General features: G+C 55.0%; 1 protein-coding gene across 1 annotated transcript in view; it reads left to right on the forward strand.

The window, feature by feature from the left end:
* Window positions 1–456: 456 nt before the first annotated feature.
* Window positions 457–22,241, forward strand: part of FRMPD3 (FERM and PDZ domain containing 3) — a 135,782-nt gene continuing 113,997 nt past the window's right edge. The window contains exon 1 of the mRNA XM_075896708.1: window positions 457–496. The gene's annotated coding sequence lies outside the window, so the exon portion shown is untranslated. The remainder of the gene's footprint in view (window positions 497–22,241) is intronic.

Raw genomic sequence — 22,241 nt, forward strand, 5'->3', positions numbered from 1 at the left:
CGGCTCCCCGCCTGGGGGCGGCTCCGCGGCGCTCGCGGGAGGGCTCCCGAGGCGCCTCCAGCCAAGGTCACGGCGCGGAGCCGCGGATCGCAGGAGACGCGCAGCCTCGCCCCTCCCCGCGCCCCCAGCCGCGATTCCCGTCGGGGGCCGGGCGCGCCGGCCGGGCGCTATGTGCCGGGCTCCCGCCGCGGGGCGCGGGCCTGCGGGGCGGCTCCGGAGCGGGGCGGCGGCCGCGCCGTGTCTCTAGCCCCCGCCCCGAGCTGCCCGGCCCCGCGCCGCAGCGCGGACACGCCGCAGCCATGGGGCTGCGCGGGGCGCGCAGCTGGGGACGGCAGGAGCCTGCGCGCGTCGCTCCCGGCCCGCAGCCGAAACTTGCCGGGGCAGCAGCGCGCTCCCTGCCCGGCCCTGCCGCTGCCCGGCGCTGAGCCCGGCCGCAAGGCGGCGGGAGGAGCAGGCGCCCCGAGAGCGAGGACGGCGCGGGCAGCCGCCAGCCGAGGTAAGCGCGCGGCTCCCCCGGGCTCCGTCTGCAGCCGGAGCAGCCCCAGCCCCGCAATGCTGCTGGCGCTGGCGGGGGGGGGGGACTGGCGTGTGCGAAGAGAGGAGCCCCCCCCCCGTAGTTTCTCCCTCCCCGCGACCCGAGCGCACGCCCCTCTCTCTGCGTGCACGCACCTCCCGCACCCCTGCCCAACGTGTGGACCCCCCCTCGCTGCACATACACAGCTCTGCATGCGCTCCAAGCCCGGCCCAACCCTGCACACTCACAGCCATGTCTGCATGGCCTGGCTGGGGGGCTGGGGGGCAGGCGCCATGTGTGCCCCGAGGTTACTGTGTGTCTACCCCTTGGCTGGGACATAGGGCCACGGAGGGCCCCCCCTCCAAACCCACACCTGAGGGGGATATGCACTCTTCTGGCAGTGACCCCCAGACCAGCTGCTCCTACTGGGGTTGCAGGCACATGGATCTCACCATACCAGCTTGGAAATGCACACGTCGCGGATGGGGACCTCTCCCTGTGCTTGCCCGCTGACAGCCCAGCATGTGCGCACATGCCCCTCAAAAAGGTGCCCCACAGGCACACGCATGGCCGCTGAATTTCAGGAGCCAGCTCTGCCGTCCCTCGCCAGGAAAACGGGTCACATTCAACTCCTGCAGCTGCTGCCCCTCTGGAAGCTGGCACACCCAGGTGGGCCCCACAGACAGGCCACTGCTTGTCTTTGCAAGTGCACGCCCCACATTTGAACAGAAATGTGTGGGCGAGGGAGCATCTGTCCAGCAAGGGTAAAGTGCTGGTGCATTTAATACTCTGCTCCGTGGCCCTTGGCTTCTGCTGGGCTGGCATTGTGCACTGGAGAGGGGGGCAATTTATAATGATGGGACCATCTTGTGAAACCTGCTGCACTGCAACCATGGTAGCTCAGTTTCTATGGGGATGGCTTAACACCTTCTTCCGGGTGTAGGTTCCCAGGGGACTGTAGGTTTGCTTGGCAGCTCCTTTAGCACGGGAAAGACCAATGCTTTGATTCTCAAGGGGGGGGGGGGGGCAGTGCGCTTGAGACAGGACGGTTTGATGCCCGGGGAGTACGAGCTTTGATGGTGAAGTTCTTTATTGCACTGCAGAGATTGCGGCTTCCTTCCGCTGGGGCAAGGACCTTGTGTAAGCACTATCCCGAGGCATTGCAATCGGATCGCCCGGGGGTTTGCATGCTGCCTCTGTGGCACGTTTGGAGTTCGAGTCGCCAGGGTTGGGGGAAGAGTTGGTTTCCTGTTGCTTTCTGCCTCCTGCCCGTTTGACAAGAGCCCCCTTTTCCAGGGGGAGGGAAAACGCATTGTTTGCTCAGCCTTGGGCTCCCTCACTGGTCTCCCAAGCTTGCTGCTGCCTCCTGAAAAGGCAGCGGATCTAATGAATGAAACCAAAGCCTGTGTAAATCACAGGAATTAGGAGATCGGTGCCTCCTCCTTTGTAGTTAAATAATCTCGGCAGCAGCAAGTTCCCTCTGGCCCCTCATTGATGTGGTATTTGCATTGCTACTTTGGGTACCCCCACCCCCAATTAGGCTCTGTCATTCTGACCCATTTGCACCAGCAGGTTAATGAAAGGTGCTGAGCCGTGGCAGGAGAAGAGGGCTGTGATCACGGAAGCCTTATTCGCATTTGAGCCAACAGAACTGGGTTGGGCTTCGGAGCCCGGTGCTGAGGTTTGATTTGCAAGCGCCGAGTGTGCTGCGTCTCTAGGGACCTGCGTGAGCATGGTTGGGTGCTCGGCGCTTTTGAACATCAGACTGTCAATGCAGGTTCTGGGCCTAGGTTTGCTACAGGCTGGCGTAGTCCGATATCTCTGGGAAAAGATCGGCCCCTGGGGCGGCCGGCCCCCAGCTTTTAGTGAGCGGGCTGCTGTGTTCGGTGCTGGCAGAACCGTCGGGGCGGTCTCCACGTGCAGCCCTTTTGGGGCTAATCCTGCAGGACGTTGGGGTGTCCCGTGGAAAAGAAAACGTCAGAATGATAGAGCTCTGGGTGACAGCTTGTGACCCAGCCCAGGCGATTGTGAGCTTCAGAACCAGGCAGGCAGCGCCCACTCGTCAGTGAGATGATACCAGCTCAGCTGTTTCTTCAGGCCCGTGTTTGTCTGTGTGTTCCCCAAGCGCCTTGCTGTCCAAGGAGGTCGTGCAGAGCTGACTCGCACCCAAATGCCAGGGGCACGCCCCCGGCGAAGCAACAGGGAATGCTACGGCGAGGGCCCAGCTGGTAAGAGTAGTGATAATAAGGCTAATAAATGAGGCTCTTTTCCATCCATGGGAGCTTCCAGCCAGGAGCTCTCCAATTCAGCCCAACTTCTTGTGTATCCTCAGCTGGAAGATTGTGCCCCAGTTCTGGGCACCACATTTAAGCAAACGTGGAGAAATTGGAGAATCCAGAGAGCAGCAACAAAAATGATGAAAGGTCTAGAAAACAGGACCCTTGAGGGAAGGTGGAAATAATTAGGCTTGTTTAGTTTGGAAAGGAGAAGATTGAGAGGGGACATGAGAGCAGCTTTCAAGTATCTAAAAGGGTGTTACAAGGAGGAGGGGGAAAAAGTGTTGTTCTTGGCCTCTGATGATAAGAAGCAATGGGCTTAGATTGTTGCAAGGGAGGTTTAGGTTGGACATTAAGCATCCTGACAGTTAGGAAGTTTTTCTTAAACATTGGAATAAATTGCCTAGGGGGCTTGTGGAATCTCCATCCCTGGAGATATTTAAGAGCAGGTTAGACAGACATCTCTCCGGGAAGGTCTTACTGGTGCTTGATCCTGCCGTGAGGGCAGAGGACTGGACTTGATGGCTTCTCGAGGTCCCTTGTAGGGTTCTATCCTGAAGAGGGGAAAAGCGACAGTGAGAAGGGACATGGTGAAGGCCCCACCAGCCTGTGACCTGCTATGCTTCAGCACGGAGCGGAGGGCGGAGCGATTATCTCTGGCAGGTGGCAGGGTCGTGACAGAGATAAGTGGCTGAGGAAGAAGGGTGCCGCCTTCTAAATTAGCAATGCAATGGAACAGGCCCAGCGGGGTGAGAGAGAGGCTTTTGATAACGTTTTGGGCTAACTCCGAAATCCGTGGCGCTGACGGATTTCTTCATGTGCGAGCCAGGCGGGCTCCAGGCTGGGTCTTTTTTTGGTGTAGAAGCAAAGGGTCCTGTCTCCTGTGTGGGAGATCTCCGAGCGGGATGAAACTGAAAGGTAAGGCAGGTAGGGAGGGCTGCCTGATCTCAGCCACTACCTACAGCAGACCTTGTGGGTGGATGTCAGAAGCCCTGTTGGGCACGCAGGGTGCAGGGAGCGTGCTTGGTGGGTAGCTGCCAGGCTGCTCCGAGATTCACACCCGACTCCGTCGCAAATCAAAGATGCATAAGGAGCAAGGGAACGTTTTCCCCGGTTGCTTTCCATTCACCACTGGCTGCTGAGAGCAGAGCTCTGCTTGCGTGGAGCTACACGGGTCCAGCCGCTGTCGCTGTTGAAATCAGTGGTAAATCTCTCCTGGCTTTCAGTGCAAGCGTTAGTTAATCTTGCCTCACAACAACCACCCCATGGGAGTGAGCTGTAGTTAACGCCGGCTTGCACGCACCGCGGTTATGCTGCTGTTGTCATAAAGCATTGATACAGTGACATAAATACAGGCGGCTCTCCCACCGATCCGCGAGACTTGTGCCCTGCCCTGAAGACCCGACAGGCAGAAGGGGTCAAGGCACAGAGCCACACACTTGGCAAGGCTGGGGCGAACGGTGGAGGAAGAGAAGAGGCCCCGTGCCTCAGTTTCCCCCTCTGTAAAATAGGGGTATTATAGCACTGCCCTGCCTCTCCATGAGGATCAGCACCACTACGATGGTGCGGTTTTTGGTAGTGCGGCTAGGAGACGCAGAAAAGTACCTACTCCTAGAAGGTGACACAGCCTGTCATGATAGGACTGAGACAGGTCTGGCAGCTCCTAGTCACTGGCTACTTCTCCAGAGGTCTGGGAGTTGTGGGAAGGCTCTTCCCAGGTGTAGTCCAGTTACACATGGGAGCTGTATTCTGGCTGTACTGTGCACAGTCGCCCGCTCCCTCTTTGCTATCTGTGGTGAGGGCGACTGTCCTCTGTTACAGCTGCTCCTGCCCCAGCCCTGTGTAACTAACGCAGTGCGGTTTGGAAGATGGGCAGCAGAGAAGGTTTGGGATCCTTCACACCGCTAGGCCACCTGTTCAAAACCAGTTCGGGGCAAGGGGTTGCGAAAAGGCCCCGGCAGCTTTTCGGCAGCATGCATGCAAAGGGGTGGCGGTGTCTGTCGGACAGTGGACCGGTGTCCCCAAACAGCGTGATCGGCATCTCAGTAGAGCATGTGGAAGCAGACGGGGACTGGCTACCCCTTTCATCCCAGAGCTGCCGCCTCTCGGGCGGGGGCACGGCCTGTGGGGAGAGAAGTGTACTGAGGACAGGGAGGGGAGTTCGGTGTCCGTGGCATGTCAGTTATCCAGCCGTTTTCACCAGCCCTAAATGACTGCGGAAACCAGAAAGAGTTGGGGAATTGGCGCGCTCTTGAGCCTCCGTTCCAGCTGCAGTCCAAGGGTTCAAGTCTGAGCCAATAAGAATTCTTCTGGGATTTCACACCCCTATAGGGCCATATCCTCACTTGACTTAGATCAGTGTAGCTCCTTCCTTGCCCCGTTCCCTTCCTCTTTCTTTGTTCTTCATCCTGGCTCCTTACGGGAAGCATTCCGGGGCATGAAGCAAGGCAGCGTGGTCCATGCTGGCATCCCCAGTAAGGACCGTGGGAGCTCTGGCAGACTCCAGGAACGGGCAGGTCTGGGCGTTGGAGTCCGGCGGGTCTTTGCATGGAGCCCTCTCCACCAGCTGCTCCAGCCCGCATTGCGCGTGTCCACGCCCGCCCGTCACAGCATGAGTCCAGTGGGGTGGATTAATGCCCAATGACATTAAAAGCGCCCTGAGCTCTTTGGCGTTCTTGCTCGCTCTCGCTTTTAAATTAATCAAAAGCTGGCTTCCGCAGCAAGTCAATAGCGAGATTTATCACTTAAACAGCGTTATCGATTGCCCAGGGAGCCTGGTTTCATATGGATAGATCTCTGCATGCAGACAGGCCAGGGAGCCCTGTGCCCTCAGAGCAGGCGTGGGCAATCATTTTGAGTGGGGGGCCACGCCAAGCATTTGGAAAGTGGTCAAAGGTGGCCCTCTTCCATGATGTGAATGGAGGGAGTGCGGGGTCGGGGAGGGAGGTTGGGTGCAGAAGGGAGCTTGGGGTCACCAACCAGTCGATCGGGATCTACTGGTCGATCTTGGAGCCTCTGACAGGTGATCCTGACTGGTTTGGCCAAGAGGCTGTCAAGGGCAGCACTTCGCTGCCGTCCCTCTACTGCGCACCTCCTGCTCTTTGCCTTGCAGCTGCCTTCCCCCACCCCCGGGAGCCTCCTGCTTGGTGTGCAGGGCAGGGCAGGGGAGGGGAGGGAGAGGAGGGTGCTGATGTCAAGGTGCTCCCTCTCACTCTGCATCCTTTCTCCACAGAGCAGAGAGGGGCACAGCAAGACTTGGGAGGGAGTTTGCTGGCTGCTTTGGGGAGTGGTGTTGGGCCAGGGAAGGGGTGAGCCTGCCTTAGCCCCATTGCACCCCCACCCAGGAGCAGCCTGAGCTAAGCAGTGCCCAGCTGGAGCCCACATCCTGAAACCCTCCCCCAGTCGTGAACCGCCTCCTACACCCCAACCCCCCGCCCTAGCCCTGAGCACCCTGCATCCAAACACCCTCCCAGAGCCTGCACCTAGAACCCCTCCAGCACCCCAGCGGCCTGCCCCAGGCTCAACTCAGAGCCCCTCTCACACTCCACATCCCTCCATCCAAGACCAGAGCCTGCCCCCAACCTGCTGCTTCTGCCCGGTGAAAGTGAGGGAGGATGTGGGAGGGAGGGAGGATGGAGTGAGCAGGGGCGGGGCCTCAGAGAAGGGGCACAAAGGAGGCGGGGCCAGGGGATTTGGATCTGAGGTGGATCTTGAATTGCACTTCAATTCAATAAGTGATCACGTGCTTTTAAGATTGGAGAACCCTGGGGTAAGGGATTGGCACGCAGGAGGGGGTCTGGGATGGGGGGGGAATTGGGTGAAGGAGGGGGTTGTGACTTGGGGCAGCAGTGGGTGCAGGTATTTGGGTTGTGACGGGGGATAGGGCATGGGGATGCCAGGTTTGGGAAGGGTTTGTGACCTGGAGGAAGGGTGGAGGAGGGGCTGCAGGATCTGGGTGGAGTTATGGGTGCAGAAGCAGGGTTGCAGAGGGTTTGGGTTACAGGGGATGGGGTGCAGGAGGGGCCAGAGGGCTGCGGGAGGGAGAGGATGGGGTGCCAGAGGCAGGGTTGCAGAGGGTTTGGGTTACAGGGGGTAGGGGTGCAGGAGGGGCCAGAGGGCTGCGGGAAGGGAGAGGATGGGGTGCCAGAGGCAGGGTTGCAGAGGGTTTGGGTTACAGGGGGTAGGGGTTCAGGAGGGGCCAGAGGGCTGCAGGGAGGGGGAGGATGGGGTGCCAGAGGCAGGGTTGCAGAGGGTTTGGGTTACAGGGGGTAGGGGTGCAGGAGGGGCCAGAGGGCTGCGGGGAGGGAGAGGATGGGGTGCCAGAGGCAGGGTTGCAGAGGGTTTGGGTTACAGGGGGTAGGGGTGCAGGAGGGGCCAGAGGGCTGCGGGGAGGGAGAGGATGGGGTGCCAGAGGCAGGGTTGCAGAGGGTTTGGATTACAGGGGGTAGGGGTGCAGGAGGGGCCAGAGGGCTGCGGGGAGGGAGAGGATGGGGTGCCAGAGGCAGGGTTGCAGAGGGTTTGGGTTACAGGGGGTAGGGGTGCAGGAGGGGCCAGAGGGCTATGGGGAGGGAGAGGATGGGGTGCCAGAGGCAGGGTTGCAGAGGGTTTGGGTTACAGGGGGTAGGGGTGCAGGAGGGGCCAGAGGGCTATGGGGAGGGAGAGGATGGGGTGCCAGAGGCAGGGTTGCAGAGGGTTTGGGTTACAGGGGGTAGGGGTGCAGGAGGGGCCAGAGGGCTGCGGGGAGGGAGAGGATGGGGTGCCAGAGGCAGGCTCTGGCCAGCTGGGAGGTGCATTCCTGGGCGGTTCCCAGCCAGCAGCTCAGCTGGCTCCTCAGCCAGGCTCCCTGCCTTCCATGCCCCTGCACTGGCTGCAGGGGCCACGCGTGGCTGATTCTGAATGCTTTGAGTCCAGAGCGGGGAGGGGTACTTCCCGCACTGTCTGTCCCACAAACAGGCAGCTCCCGTTGGCTAGAAACCGGCCAATGGGAGCTGCATGATTGTGCTGGGGGCGGGGACTGTGCACAAAGCCTCTTAAAGTCCCTTCCAGCAGCCTTGCAGTGTCAGAGAGCTGCTCTGAGCAGTGGCTGAGAGCAGGGCAGGCAGGGAGCCGGCAGAGGCCGGATCTGGCAGCTTAGTGGGCCAGATGTGGCCCGTGGGCCGTATTGTGCTTGTCTCTGCTTTAGCGTCGCAGAGCACACTGCAGCCAGAACTCCTCCTCTCCCGCTGCCGCAGGTCGGGAATAGGGATGTAAAATCCTGTATAATTAGTTAACCGGCCCCCGCCTCCTGCCCCCTCCAGGTAACCGTAACTGGGAAGTCTCTCCTGTTAAGGGTGAAGCTTACCAGTTAACCGGCCAGCCGTTCACATCCCTAGTGGGGAGCCACCTCTGGTGCCCGGGGTCATCAGCCCTGTTGAGCCGGCCCTCTGTCTCTGAGTGGGGACTCAAGAGGGTGGTCTTGTAGTCAAAGGAAAAGAGCCTGAAGGAAGCAAGTTCAAGTCCACCTGAGAAACAGCCGCGCGTGTGCGGACCAGCTCTGGGCACAAAATGGCAGCTGGCTTTGCACACCCGGCAAACGCTTGGACACTAACAGAGCTGAACACGTCAGCGAAAGGCCTCCGTTTCCTAGCTACCTACACCCTGCGCGTGTGTCTGCCGGCCGAGGACATCGGGGGACGGAGGGAGGAGAGGTTTTTTGTACTGAGACTACTTCAGAGAGGAATGGGCCAGCTGGGGTGGGAGGGGAGGTGGCTGTGCACAGGGTAGTTTAGTAACTACTGGCTGTTCCAGCAGTACCCACCCCCCCATTCCCGTCCTCCACCCTCCCCTGCGAGCGGGGCTACCTGTCGGGCTGTTGCGCTGACTGAAGAGGCTGACTGTCTGCCGTGGATCCGGGCGTGGGGGGTATCTGGGGATCCCAACTCCAGACTGCGCCAGCAGGGCGGTTGTTTGGGTGACACCAATTGCAGGGCAGCCCCCGAGGGGAGGTGTTGCGGGGGTACTGGTGCGAGGGACTAGTGAGCCCCTGAGGCTCTGTGGTGGGGTTGGAATTGAGGGGTTCAGTGTGTGGGGAGCTGTCGGAAAGCAGGTTTGGGGTGCCCAGCTGCCTGCTGCCAAGTGCGGGGAGCCCCGAGCTTCAAGGGCCGGATCCAAGCAAGCCAAGGTCTGGCTCTGGCCTCCAGGCCGAAGGTTCTCCCCCCCCCCCCCCCCCCCCGCCTTAAGCAGTGCCACCAGGCCTGCTCAGAAAACCGTGCCGCGCCTGAAACCTCCTTCTCAGGGAAGGCTCTGGCTCCGGGGGGCCCAGCCATAACAGGGAGCTCTCCGGAGAGGATTAAAAACCAAGCCAAGGTTCTGCTTGACCAAACTTTTCACTCCGCCTGTGCCGCGTATGCTGCAGCGTGTTGCACTGTGTTCCATCCCCACCGCCCGGCAACACTTGTGTCTGCAGCACACCCGGCCTCGTGCCACCCTGCATTATGATGTGCTCTTGCGGCACAGCAGCGTGTGTGCAGAGTGCTGGTCTGCATCCGCGGCTGCACCTCGTTTCAGACGGCGCTGCCTGGTGCTTGGACTGCTCTCTCGTGGCTGGTGCTGCAGTCCCCCCGGCTGGGGCGTGCTCTCCATTGCCTCATCGCGCCGTAACGGTGCTGCGTTGCCCCGCGCGGCCCTCACCCTGCCGTGCGCGGAGAGGCGCTGCCTGGACCCGGGTGCACTTCAGAGCAGGGATGTCAAATCCCGTGTAATGCATGAACAAGTTAGACCTTATGTTTAACCCGTTCACTGCTTAAATGGGGGTGGGTTGGAGCTGCCCCGTGGGTGGGCCTGGAGCGCCCCTTCCTCCGCACTGCCCGGGGGCTCTCCGGTCCCTGCTGGTTAACTGTAACCAGTAAGCATCGCCTGGTGAGGTTAACCGGTTAACTCTTCACATCCCTGCTTCAGAACTGCACCTCCCACTGTCCTGCCACTGTGTACAGGAAACAAAGGGTCTGAATGAGACGTTCGCCTCCTTTCGTGATAGCAGGGGAGATGGGCGTGAGGCCTCCTGTCCAATGCAGGGGGATGGGCAGCTTTGGGGAGAGAATAGAGGAGGCCTCCCTGGAGTTCAGCTTTGCTCCGTTGTCCCTTTAAGACCCTGCAGTCGGACTTGCCTGTGAAATTTCTGCTCCCTGAAATTGCCCATATGGCAGCTAGTGCAGCAGGTCTGTCATTGACTAATGAATTCTCCATGAATAGCAGAGGGAAATTACCCAAAGCCCCCGAGTGCGAGCGAGACTTTCAAGCCCTGCCTGGAGATTGCATGGCACAGGCCGGTTCACTGGGGCGCAGACGGGAGGCCCCGTTCTTTAAGGCTGGTTTCTGCTCCAGTGAGTTTCTTCAGCCCTCAGGAGCAGTGCAGTGGCCATGCTGGTGAGTCCTGCCTCGCACGAGAGGAGGAGTCGTGCTCACAAGTCCGGCACCAGGTTACTCTTCTGGGCTCCTGGTGTTATTTGTCCGAGTGTGTTTATAATGCTCCTCTCACAGCAGTGTCCGGGCGTGGTAGTCAGATTATACGCAACGCTACCCAGCGAGAGTCCCTTATGCCGGGCAGTCCGGCGGTTCTGCTCAGCCACCATAAACAGACGTGAGACAGTCCATAGGCAAGCTGGTGTCTGATAAACTCAAAGAGCCCTAGAACTGGAAGGGACCTCGAGAGGTCAAGTCTAGTCGCCTGTCCTCATGGCAGGATCAAGCACCAGCTAGACCATCCCTGACAGGTGTCTGTCCAACCTGCTCTGAAATATCTCCAGGAATGGAGATGCCACAACCTCCCTAGGCAATTTATGAAGGGGGCATAATTTACAGCTAAAATAGCACGCAAGAAACCGGGCCAGCCCAGTCTCCTTTGCAGTCTCGTCTTCCTGTAAGTCGCTGGTGATGGGAGGAGGAAAGAAGCAAACAAAGCACAGAGGGACTTCACCCCCCCCCCCCCCCCCGGCTGCCCAGATGGGCGCCGGGCCGCCCAACGTTGCTATCTCGCAGGGCTTCAGTTTGGGGAGGCGAAACCTGTTTTAAAAGCTCTTCCTCCAGGAGAAGTGAGTCCCCAGTTCCTTTCTGGGCCGTACTGTGGATCTGCTTCCCACTGGTTATGTGGTGTGCTTGGGACTACAGCATTGGCAGACGGCCTGGTGCTGTCTGTGAGTAACCATTGCATTTCTGTTACCCTGGCCCTGGTGCCTGGAGAAGAAATGAAATGACCTGCCACTGCTGCTTTTATGGATTCCTTTCTCTCTTAAGCGTTCAGGCCACACGATGTCTCAGATCCCCTGCCAATAGCAGGGCGCTAGCTGGGAATGCAGATGCTATTAATAAAGCAAGCGTTGTTACATATTCATATCAGTCAGATTCCTAATTCAGCGCCATAAAAACCCCCACTCCGTAGCAGTGGTGGAGAGAGACCTTAGGGAGGATAAGTTTCGTTTTACCAGCCTGGGCACAGCCTGCACCGTGCAGGTTCCTTCACTTCCAGATTCCTGAATTAAATATCCCATCCGGCCCGCTCTGATCTCTCTCTAGACGGTTCCTCGCTGGCTTTGGCCCCAGCACTGGGGACGTTTCTGTCTTTCTGCTTCATTCTGTTTTGCTGGGAGGAGCAAAGATCCATCTTTCCCATTCTCACCCAGCCTGTGGATTGGATTGGCAGGACTGCTGTCCTCGGAGCGAGGTACCTGGCAAATGTCAGCTCCCCGGAGCGGCTTCTTTGCCTTGATTGGCGGTAGATACATTGATCTGCTTTCTTGCCAAGCGGTGCCTGAGGCCACCAGCTCCGTGCGCATCGGTGTCCCTGGACAGGGCATGTCAGGATGGAGGAAGGGCTAAGATCCACTCCTGGGGGGTTGTCTGTATGAGAGCTGGAGAAGTAATTTCCTGCTGGCGGAGACGTAGCCACGCTCGCACTGATGGAGTTGGCCTGCTGAAACCTGAGGTGGGCCATGGGGGGCTGGCAGCCCTAAGCAGGAACCAGTGATCTTGGGTGGGATCATACCGGCACTGGCTAGCTCTCCCACGTCCCCTCCTGCTGTGGCTATGTAACTGCCATCGGGCAGATTTGAACCGGGGACCTCTGAAGTAGCGTATAGGAGCCTCTACCCTCTGAGCTAAAAGCCAGCTGGCTCCCAGCCTGTGCTGTAGAGGTCTCTTGATCTTAACTGTAGCTGTGGTCTCAGTACCACTTGCATTGCTCAGTAACCACACTAGGGCTATGTCTCCACCGTTGTGATCTTGCACCAGAAGTATGCAAATGAGGCTAAGTGTGGAATATCGCCGAGCTTCATTTGCATATCTAATGAGCCGCCATTTTTGCGGGAGAGGCTCTTGCGCCAGAAGGAGCTGTCTATACTGCTCCTTCTTGCGCAAGAAACACCCTCTTGCACAATGCCGTTACGTTGATTATTTTCACGAATAACGGCATTGCACAAGCGGGGTTTTCTTGCGCACGAAGGGGCAGTGTAGACAGCTCCTTCTGGCGCAAGAGCCTCTCTGGCAAAAAGGGTGGCTCATTAGATATGCAAATGAGGCTTGGTGATATTCCACGCTTAGCCTCATTTGCATACTTCTGGCGCAAGACTGCGGCCATGTAGACATAGCCTAGGTGTGCTACAGCTACACTTCTGTGTTTAGCTCGCTAATGTGGCTATGCCCCCTCCAGCTGGGTCCCACCTCCAGCACCAGTGTAGACACACCCATAATCCCTTTCAGGCCCAGGCCCCAGAGCACGTTAGCGGCTCCAACACAAAACTTGGGAAAGCGTCGGAACCGGGCAGTTCTGCTGGCCACAGCTTGGAGAAGCCTTTCTTCTCCTCTTCCAGAGCTGCCGGTGTGATTTCCAGCCTGAGGCCAGCTGCACTCGAATTTAGCCATGGGAGGCGTTAGCAGCCTTCTGCTCATGCCACGGTGACTATGCTCTGGTGTTAGCACGCTGGCTCCGTCCGAGCTAGGTTGGGTCTGTCTCCTGGAGCGGGGTATCTCGGACGGCACTGCGGCCTTCCCTGTAATCCCCCGCTTCAGCGCCTGCAGCGCTCGCGTTCCACCTGAGTGTGCTCAGTCCTCGTAGCGATCGCCTGGCCCCTTCGTGGTAGGGTCTGACAATGGTACTGGGCTGGCTGGTCCCAGCCCCTGGTCCTTGCGGGGCACAACTCTGTTTCAATGGGCCTTCCTCCTGCCTATGGGGATTCCTTACTCAGCCCCACGTGAGGGCACGTTCCACCCCAGCCAAGCCTCGTGGGAATCAATTTCCTCATAGCCAGGTTGTTCCTATGTTAGGCCAGGTTCTGCAGATCAACATGTTTTTCCGACCTAGCTCTCGGAGTGCGTTCACCTTGACCGCTGCGGTACGGAACCAATGGATCAATTTGTCCTGCTTCTCCGATTCCCTTCCCTGACTGCGTCAGCGGCTAGTCTGCCGTGTCCACGAGAGGCTCTGTATTAGGAGCGTCAGCTCGGAGAGCTGCGCAAGATTAACATAGACTGCAAGGACAAGGCCTGTTTCTCTGCTTGATTCCTGCACTGTGGCAGCGTGGTAAGGGCAGCTGTGTCAAATACCCTCTCCCCCATCAGCCTCACTGGTGTTTATGCTCGTTGTCACCCTTCTAAATGAGTAATCAGGAAAAATGCTGCTTTAACAACATTGTGCTGCCTTTCTGCCTGGCAGAGCGACGGCTGGGCAGGACTTTATGAATACGGTGGCTGAATAGACACACAGAGAGGTTTGGGGCACACACCTTCCTTCCTTATGTTGTGTATTCCACAGCAGTGATTCTCAACCAGGGTACGTGAAAGTCTTCCAGAGGGTACATCAACTCCTCTAGCCATTTGCCTCGTTTTACAACAGGCTACATAAAAAGCACTGGCAACGTGGGTACAAAGTAAAATTCATACACACAACAACTTATTTGTACTGCTTTATATACTGTACACGGAAATGCAAGTACAATATTTATATCCCAATCAACTTATTTCACGATTATGTGGTAAAAACGAGAAAGCAAGCCATATTTCAGTACTAGTGTGTTGTGACACTTCGGTATTTCTGTGCCAGATTTCGGAAGCCAGTAGTTATTTAAATGAGGTGCAGTTTAGGGATGTGCAAGACAAATCAGACTCCTGAAAAGTGGGGGCTGGGGCACATGACCTATGGGGAGAGGCTGAGAGATTTGGGCTTGTTTAGTCTGCAGAAGAGAAGAGTGAGGGGGGATCTGAAGGGAGGTTCCAAAGAGGATGGAGAGAGGCTGTTCTCAGTGAGGACAGATGGCAGAACGAGGAGCAATGGTCTCAAGTTACAGTGGGGGAGGTCTAGGTTAAATATTAGGAAAAATTATTTCCCTGAAAGGGTGCTGAAGCACTGGGATGGGTTACCTGGGGAGGTGGTGGAATCTCCATCCCTAGAGGTTTTTAAGTCCCAGCTTGACAAAGCCCTGGCTGAGATGATTGGGTTGGTCCTGCCTTGGGCAGGGGGCTGGACTCGATGACTCCTGAAATCTCTTCCAGCCCTATAATTCTATGAAAAGAGGGTATCGTCGTCTGGAGAGGTTGAGCCACTCTTCTGTGGCACCCAGGATGTTGTATAGGAGCCAAGTGTGACGGCAGGATCCGGGAACATCGCACAAGAAGTGCTTGTGATGGGGAAGCTCATGCAGGGATGAGCCAGCCAATAATGGATACATGCAGTGCTAGGCTGGAGACAGACCCAGTGCTGTTTGGTTTTATCATCTTTATATGTTTTGACCTGTGCTCTCCAGCCACACATATATAAGTACATAACAAAGTGTGTGACAGGTTAGCTCATAGAAATCTCCTTGGGATTGTCCCATGGTGTGCTGATCAAGCCACTGATGCCCACCTTCCTGCTGTCTGGGGCTCCCCACCACCCTGTCTGGCTGGGCCAAAAGCTCTGATCTCCCCCAGCCAGCAAGACAGACTCTGAACCAGATCAGCTCTGAGAGGACTCAGCTATAAGGGGTCAGCACCTAGGAAACCAACCCCCTAAAGGGACCAAACCCCCAAATAAATTTGTCTTACGGTGTGTAAAAGTTTTACACAGAGAAAGCTCAGTAGGTCCACCCCCTTTATCAGTGAAAGAGAGATATGCACAGTGGTTGCTTCCCCTCCACCGGCTAACAGTTATTTGCACTGGGCTTGATAGTAAACAAAAGTGTTTTTATTAAGGATAAGAAGTAGGATGTAAGTAGTTGCAAGTGAAAATAGTCAAGTCAAAGTAAGTTACTAAGTTAAAATAATACACTAAGAAACTTGTTACATGCACATTTTTATCCTAAGCTGTTGTTCTAAACATCTCTTTCACAAGCTCAACTGCATCCTAGCTTGGGCTTTCTCCTGCCCCTGTTCAGTCTGCAATGTTTTCAGCAGGCATCTTAGGTGGTAAGGGGGGGACTACTGGTGTCTGGCAACTGTTCTGTTCTTCATCCCCCTCTCCACCATCCCTTTTGCCCCAGGTAGGAATTCTTTGTGCTCAGTTCAGACTTTTCTCACCTGGAGTGGGAAAGTGCCAGATCCAAAATGAGTTTCAGCATCTGGTGGCCTGGTGACGTATCCACAGTTTGGACTTTCAGGACGAATAAAACCATTCATGGGTTGTTGGCTTGATCACTGAGCCATTAAGTTTCTGGAGCATCTGAAATGGCCCTCGTTAGCACATTGAGAATTATAAAGAGACCCACACTTCATATTTTAACTTCACATACAAGAATGATGCATGTACAAAAATAGGATATACATATTCATCAGATTGTAACATTAACTTTGATAGGTTACATGAGGTATTTTGTCTAAAGTGTCTTCGAGTTATGCATATTCATATTCACAAGCCAGTTTTTATAAATCACGGGGGAACATGACAGTGCACTGAGAAATCGCAGAAAAGGGCTAAATACACTTAGGGTATGTCTATACTACCACCCTAGTTCGAACTAGGGTGGTAATGTAGGCAACCGGAGTTGCAAATGAAGCCCGGGATTTGAATTTCCCGGGCTTCATTTGCATATTGCTGGGCGCTGCCATTTTTAAATGTCCGCTAGTGCGGACTCCGTGCCCCGCGGCTACATGCGGCACGGACTAGATAGTTTGGAATAGGCTTCCTATTCCGAACTACCGTTACTCCTAATCCGAACTACCTAATCCGTGCCGCGTGTAGCCGTGGGACACGGAGTCCGCACTAGCGGACATTTAAAAATGGCGGTGCCCGGCAATATGCAAATGAAGCCTGGAAAATTCAAATCCCGGGCTTCATTTGCAACTCCGGTTGCCTACATTACCACCCTAGTTCGAACTAGGGTGGTAGTGTAGACATACCCTTAGAGAGCTGTTCCTACAACCGCACACACTTTTGTCCTCCATGCCTCCCAAATTGCAGCAGCATTTTACAGTAAGCCATAAATTGGACAAAATACCTTCTTATTCATAAAGCATGATGGACGTGTCAGTAAGTGACTGTGCAGTGAAGGCTGCACTGAGAAATATGTGTAAAGTATGACTGAAATCTTATATTTGAAGGGTTGAATTCAGTCTCCAGGGGTAGTCCATTCCAATCCCAAACTGGGGATTGCCTTTCTTCACCATAACCTAATTGATCCCCACCAGAGACAGCGAAGGGAATTGCTTGGCTCCATCTTCTGGAAGATCCATCCTTCGCAGGAAGCAGCTGCCTATGCAACAAAGCTGCACGTTCCACGGGTCTGACAGCTTGTGTATCGATTTTCTCTTGCTCCACGCCCTTTTCTGCCATGGTGGAGGGGTTCCATCTGATTGGAATTCCGGGAGGATGAAGCCCTGCCCCAGAGCACCCTGAGAAGGGGGGCACAGAGATGGTCTCCTCCATCCTCTTCTCTCCTGTTCAGTGCCCTGCCCCCCTTAGCGCCTGTGACGTAGTGGGGGGTACCTTGCTGGTTGCTATGCTGGGCAGTGGGCTGTGGGTGACCCCCACTGGCTGCTGTCTGCAGCACGGCCCAGCAGGGCAGGGGATGAGTCACTAGGCAAGGGTCTCTCAACCTGTCCGACCAGCTACCCCCCAGGGAGAGGAACAAAGGAAGGTGAAATGCCGCCCCTGGCTGGGGGCAGGGCTGGAAGTGAGTTAGTTAGTTTCGGTCTGGGAGCATGGAGGAGACAGCCTAGGGAAAGGGGCTGGGATTTAGGGGCCCAGTCTCCCCCATCTCAAGGGGGGATGAGGTATCCTAGCCCCAGTTCCTGTAGCCAGATTCCATCTGTGCTGTGCTGTATCCTGGAGAAGCAATAAACTCCCCCTATTCTACTGGCTGGGGGAGTCTGTCCGTGCCATTACGGGGGTGCAGGAGACGGGAAAACCCCAACGTGCCGTCACAGCGCCCCACCCTCAGCTCCTGGCACTGCTGTTTGGTGCAGCACAGAGGCCATCGCAGCTGGCTCTGTGGAGCAACATAGAGGAGCGGAGCTCTGTGGTGGCCAGTAAGGGAAGCAGTGGGACAGATGGGAGAGAGTGGGGCTCTTTGCAGCAAGAGATGGCCCGGTCGCGTTTTCCCCGTGGATAACAGGCTGGTGTGCACATAGCCTGGAGAGCCTGGCCTAAGCCACCCTGATATCAGGCTGAGCCCCACCTGGGCTCGAGTATGAAAGGAGGGCAGGTGGGCTGGTCAGGGGATGGAGCTGTGACTCTGGAGACCGCCCGTCAGGTCACTGTCACCACCCACCCACCACTCATTAACTTTATAAACTTCCCTCCCCTGGCAGGGGGCAGGTACCCCATTCTCCCCATTTTACAGATAGGGAAACTGAGGTTGACTCTTGGGAAGTGGAATGGCAGTGACCCAGGTCAATCTCCAAGCTGCAGCCAAAGGGAGGTGAGCACCGTTTTCCCTCACTGGCAAAAGGAGAGAGTGAGGCAAATGTACCCGAGGCCATAGAGCCAGGAATAGACTCCACCTTGGCCCTTTCCTAGATGGGTGTTTTACCTAGAGACAATGGTTCATAGCGAGGAAGCAGTTCCTGCAAGGTACTGAGTGCCCTCGACACCCGCTGGCAGGTGCTCAGCACCTCACAGAAGGCATGGTAGGTCTCCTGCCACCAGGCCGGATTGATTTAAATCAAGGTGATTTAAATAACTGATTTAAGTCACCAAAAAAATCATTGATGTATCAAGTTACCAAAAAAAACTAAGAGTGTTTGGTAACTGGGAGTGCACTTGATTTTGGAGTAAGCCCCATTGAAGTCAGTGGCACTTTGGTGGTCTGAGAAAACAGGTGTAGGACGGGGTTCCCTTGGAAAAGCTGAGTGATGCTGAAGTGAAATAAGGAATAGACTTGTGGCATCACCGTTATGGTCTGTGACCGGGATGTTCCAAGATAAGGGGCATGTGTTATGTCATATAAAATCTGAAAATGAAACTCAGCAGCAACTGGCAGCTCTAGATTTCTCTGACTGTAGCCTTCTGTATGGTGTGCTTGAGTGGCAGGAGCTAAACCTCGTTAACTAATTAAACAAGCCATAAGGATTAGCGAAGCTCAACTTTTTTTTCGAGCAACATCCAACAATTGCAAACAGCTTGGGAATTTACTTGTCAAATCGCACTTACATTAAAAAGCAGAGTGAGAGAGTCTTGAAGAGTGATGCGTTGCAAAGTGAATTATTTAAGTGACTAACCAGTTGATCCTCTCAGTCATGTCCACGTCTTCATCCACACCCTTTTCTCCCAATAAGCAGTTTTCCGTATGACGTTTCATTTGTTGGAAAGGAACAGGCCGAGCCAGAGGCGGATGGGGTAATGGGGTTCTTTTATTGCCGAGACTTGTTCCGTCTCAGATCCCGCCTACCTGGGATGCGAGCAAGCAACAAATTTCCCCAAGTTACACCCTTTTTATCTTCGTTAGTATGTAAACACCCTTATCAGTTACATCACTCGTTAGGCCCTAATTTAGTAATGTGAACACCCCTATAATGCATAATCATAGCCATGTGGGGAATGTAATTATACCTGCCCCTGTTTAGAGCTTTTTAGCTGAAGTTGGCAAGTGCCAGAGCTCCTGGCATCAGCAACTTGCAAGGGGTACAGGAGATGTGAGACCCTGAATGTATAATTCACAGTGGATGAGGCTTAAGGAAGAGAGTGTGGCTAACACACAGACCATTCATTAAAAGGTTACATCTTGGGTACAGCTGCATTCTATCTATCCTGAGCAAGCAGGGAAGGAGGAATTAAAATAAGTCTGTAAGGCTACATATACACTGTGGGGCTATTTCGAGATACCTCCGGTATCCCAAAATAGCTATTCCACATCTTAAGAGCAAGCCCGTTATATCAAAATATAACGAGCTCGCTGTTCCGGCATCCCTGTACAGCTCATTGCGTGAGGAGTAAAGGACGTGTCGGAAAAGCGCTTTATTTTGAAATTCGGCACTGTGTGGACAGCGCCAAAATTCAAAATAAGCTATTTTGAAATAAGATGGAAATAAGCTATGCAATATGTGTAGCGCAAATTGCACAACTTATTTCGAGGTAAGGGTGCTGTGTAGACGCACCCTAAATGAATAGAAACAGGGTCTGCCTGGACCGTGCCCCATTACCATGGTTGCGTTTACCAAGACTCCTTATTTAACCCTTTCGCACCCCAACATCGTTCTTGCATCTTCCTCTTGCTCTGCTTACACTTGACATGTTTCCCTTTTTCACCCAGGGAATGAATTTCTTCAAAATATTCCCAGAGAGGGTCCCTCTGATGCCCAGAGGCTATGACAGTTTTTCTGTGGCAAGAGAGAGGGGGAATATAGGAAGCTGTGTGGGTGCTGAATAACGTCTCCCCTTTTTCTTTCCAGTCCACTCCACTGTTCCTTTCTATGCTGCCTCCGTCCCTTCCTATGTATTGTCTCTCTGTCTTTAGACAATGTCTTAACTAACTCTGCTTGGCCAAGGTCCACCACTCCATAAGCACAGAACAACAACAATCCATCCAGCCTGCGTCTTTGATCCCACGTGTTACTTTTCAGTCTGAGAAACCGAAATTGAAAGCCCAGAACTTTCAAGAAGCAAGAGCTGGTGTTAGGCTGGACAAACTAGAGCCATTCGTTCATTTTTATGAGACTGTAAGTGTAGGTGTAGCATGGCGGTGATGCAATTTAATTGCAACTGTTATTTTTCAATGAGAAACGTAGTATTTTGTTGATGATCGAAAAAAATCCAATGTAAATAAAAATCCAACCGCACAGAGAGAGAGAGAGACAGATAGACAGACAGACAGACATGCAGCTCACTGGCAAGGGCAATCTGGCAACAAGTGAGATTTCGGCGATTAACCAATAAGCAAAAGCTTATAGGTTAATGCCATAGACTACATGCATTTCCACCGTTCCCCCTTGCCAGTCATTTTTTAGCAGGCTGGCCAGCAGCCCAGCTCAGTCCTGGCTCATGCTGTGTCCGGGACCTACCCCTGCTACATCTCTGCATTTAAAGTGTATTAGGGGCCAGGCAGGCAGGCAGCCCAGCTCAATTCCAGCTTGTGCCAGGTCCAGGAGCTCAGACCTGCCCTGGACAGGCTGCTGCCACCCTGCACTGCTGCCTCCGATGCAGTGGCTGCCGGCCCCACCCCCAGGACTATAGAATCATCGACTAATCGGTGATTCATGAGGTTACTCGACTATTCAGTTAGCTGATATTTAACATCCCTGACTTAAACCGGGGTGTATCTGACCCGGAGCATGCCATGGGCCATGCAGAGCTAGGTGTACTGTTCCTTCCTGTTCAGAGCCATGCTGATTGCGGACCTCCCAAAGCTCGGGGAGGCTGCCCAAGCAAAGCCCCCGTGTGCCGTTAGACCCAAGACCAGCTCATTGTGAATGAATGTTAGGAGCATTGGAAAGCTCTCGGGGGCGTGGAAGGATACTGCGGCAGCCTCTCCCAATGAGACTTTCACAAAGGCGCACTCAGCAGCAAGCGCACAGGGCAGGTAGCAAGATCTGAGCCTGCGCTGATAACAGCCGAGGTCGTTAGCAGCAAAAGGGCTGGACAAAGCCAAGGAGCTGTCCCTGTGGATGCTCTCTGGTGACTTCATGCAGTCCATCCAGGTCCATTCCAGTCGTGTCCGTTTCCTCTTTCGCTTTCCGTTTTGTGTTCTACGTCTCCTGCATTGGCCCAAGACCGGGGCTGCGGCGGCAGGTTTCAGTTGAGCAAACACATCTCTGCCGTGGTGGGGTGGCAGGATTGCCAAGAGGCAATCAGCTCCAGGCCCCGTTGTGCTCGGTGCTGTACAGACAGACAGCAAACCGGCCCTCCCTGCCCTTGAGAACTTGCAGTCTAAAGGCAAAGCAAAATGGGTGGATGAAACAAAGGTGGGGTGGAGGCGGCAAAGTAATAAAAATAAAGCGATGGACACAATTCTGAGGCCACAGTGGCGAGTTGCCAGCTGCCCTGTCAGGACACGATGGTGCCGATGGGTGTGCAGTACGGCAGAGGTGAGGCTTTTGATGGAGGATAAGGGGGGGGGCTTTGTGGATTATTGACTCGGAGCTTTTCCCCGGGTGCAAGGAGTGATGGGGTAAAGCCCAAATATGCTTGTGAGAAAAGGCATTGAAAGAGGCAGCATTGATGGAGAGCGGGATCTGCATCTGTAGACCTCTCTCCGCCACACTGCTCTGTACAAGGCCACAGATGGGGGGGGGGGACAGGTGCCTGAGGGCCCCATGATTTAAAAGGGACCGGCTCTTTGGGCCACTGCAGTCAAACTCCTGAGCCCTTTAAAATCATGGCCAGAGTCCTGGGCAGTGCTGAGGATTGGCTGCCCCTAGCTCCGCCCCTTCTGTCCCAAGCCCCGCCCCTTCTGGGTGTTGTGCCCCACCCATTCCCCAGGGCCCAGTGAAGTCTGTTGCCAGCCCTGAATCTGTGTATATAGACACGGAAAAACACACACACACACACCTCTGTGACTTCACACACACGCGCATACACACACACACAGACTGGACACACACACACACACACACAGAGACTTGGACACACACACGCACGCACACACACACACACACACAGACTCGGACAAACACACACATACAATCCTATGACTTTATGCTAACATTCTTCTTTTCTCCTTGGACAGCATGACGTGGCAGTCTCCTTATTGAAAGCTGCAAGCAGTGCCTGTAAGGAGGAAAAGCAGCTCCCTTGTCTAACCCGGTGGGGGTTGAGCAGCGAGATGATTCTGGAGTGGCAGAGCCGTCTTGTAATTTTAGGTGATAATTTTATTTTGGAAATAACATTAGGATGCTTACAAGCTGGGGTTTTGTGAAGGCAGCTGCTGCCATGGATTGAACAGGCAAATTTGCAGTTATTTGCTCTTTTGCTAGGCATTTTCCACTTTCATTTTCTGCAGCAGGGCTATCATTTGGGAAAGGCGCCACTAAATTTTCAATTTCTTCCTGAATGATGGTCTCCATTTGACTTGATT

Source organism: Pelodiscus sinensis, chromosome 13, assembly GCF_049634645.1.
Source record: "Pelodiscus sinensis isolate JC-2024 chromosome 13, ASM4963464v1, whole genome shotgun sequence".
NCBI lineage: Eukaryota > Metazoa > Chordata > Testudines > Trionychidae > Pelodiscus > Pelodiscus sinensis.